We start from the raw sequence: 1,947 nt of genomic DNA on the forward strand, positions 1-1,947 counted from the left end.
TCATTAGATCCTCCACGTGAGCCCGGTCACAACTGGCCCTTGGCAGTCTGGTCCCTGGAGCACCTGACCCTGGCAAACTGGCCTCTTCATAGCTGACCCCTGACTGACTGGTTCCTGGCACACTGATCTCTGGTAAGGTGGCCTCTTGATTGTCGGCCCCTGACATACTGGCCCCTGGCAGTCTGCTGACATCTGTCTCACTCTCTCTGTCTGTTATGTCCCTTTCATTCCATTGGAACTCCACCTCAATATCTCCCTGAATCTCTGTAACAATAACAAGGCAATTGCTGTTATATGTGTATGCTGCCTTTACATGTGCACCTATTGTCATGTAAGGGTACACTACACTCCTATACTGACATTCATCTAAGTTTGTCTATTGGCAATGTTACAGTATGAAGACATCTGTAGATTATGTACATGTGGTATATGAGTCTTCAGAGAATCCCTGAACCCTGGTAGTTTTGAAGCTGTATAATCTGAAGGTTGCATTAGGAGTGTAGTCTATCCTTGAATTATATAACATGGGAAACATTGTTAGCTTCATGTATCATACCAATGTTTGATGTGCAGTAATAGGTGTGGTCATTATTCCTGACAGCTGGAGGCATACTCCTTGACGTGAATTTTCTCCTTTTCGGTTTAGGCCGATGTATAAATACTGTTGGAACAGCATCTGGCCTCAACCTCAAATTTCCTCCCGATTTGTTGCCAATATATTGGTCGTCTTCAAAGTGTACCTGTGGGTAGGTAGGTTTGATCAGTTTCCCCTGCACACTTCAAATGTCATTGAAGAGTCATAATTCTCTACACTTGGAAATATGATGCCCTTTAAAATGTTAATAAGTCATGTCACCTCTGTGAACATTACTTACATGACAGAGTTTTCTGCTGTTGTTGTCCTCTTTCAGACACAGGTTTTGTCTGTTGACCATTGCCATCCCTCTCTTCCTTCGCTCTACGTCCTTAGGGAAGCCATACATCCGGAACCCCTTCTCGGATCGATTAGAGCATCCAAATGCTGCACATCCAACCATGGTATGATCTGATCTATTAAAATGCAATATAAACGAAAGTGCCATAATATTTATTGTGCCAACATTTTAACATGGATATTGCTATGTCCTCTGTTCAGTCTGCTCCCAACTGTATTCTCTCCCCTTATTCACCACTGTTCCTATTCTTGCTCTGCTTTTTAGGGCCCAGGAAACCGATGAAGAGGATGTCCCTTTCACAAAGGAACCTTCTTGTTTTTTTCAAAATGGTTAGGCCCCTGGATGCCCTAGACTAGAGTTCTGTATTGCTTTTTTGTAAATAGTTGCTTTTTTATAAATAGTTGTTTGTAAATATTTGTAAAAAATATGAATTGCTTTATTGTCTCGTCGCTGGATCACCTCCCCCTGGCAAAGTGGCCTCGTCATTTTAATTTTTATTGTTGACAAACCTGTTTTTGTTGCTCTGTTGAACCATGGTTCAACAGGAGCTTCTGTAAATAGTTTTGTAAATAGTTTGAATATTTATCATAGTAATCATTTTCAGTCTCCCACTCTCTCAATTTAATTTATCGTTTCTTTGCCCCACCATATATTTTGTTGTCCAAGGTCACTAATTTGGTCTGTGTTGAAGATTGTTTTACACTTTAGATTAATCAAAATTGTGTTTTTTGGCTGAATTAATCTTTTTCTGTTGAACCCTAACCCTCTTTGTTCTCATTCTCATTCATTTGACTTTGTTTTGTTCTAACACACATCACTTTTTCCATACACTGTTCTTAATACTTGTTCACACATTTGTTCATCCCTTTTACTTTGTTCTTCCTGTTGTTCTTGTTCAAACACATATATCAATTGTTCATCCACTGTTGTGGTAAAATGATATTCATAGTCTTAACATGATCATGCTACCCATGCTAACATGAACACAAGCGTTTCCCTCCAAAAATGTAAA

General features: G+C 39.8%; 1 long non-coding RNA gene across 1 annotated transcript; it reads left to right on the plus strand.

Moving 5' to 3' along the window:
- Positions 1-1,288, plus strand: LOC139434963 (uncharacterized). Its single transcript, XR_011644244.1, has 3 exons — positions 1-132; positions 647-1,038; positions 1,200-1,288. It is a non-coding gene; the product is annotated as an uncharacterized lncRNA (long non-coding RNA).
- Positions 1,289-1,947: the final 659 nt, after the last annotated feature.

The sequence above is a fragment of the Pseudochaenichthys georgianus genome, chromosome 13 (assembly GCF_902827115.2).
Source record: "Pseudochaenichthys georgianus chromosome 13, fPseGeo1.2, whole genome shotgun sequence".
NCBI classification, from domain to species: domain Eukaryota; kingdom Metazoa; phylum Chordata; class Actinopteri; order Perciformes; family Channichthyidae; genus Pseudochaenichthys; species Pseudochaenichthys georgianus.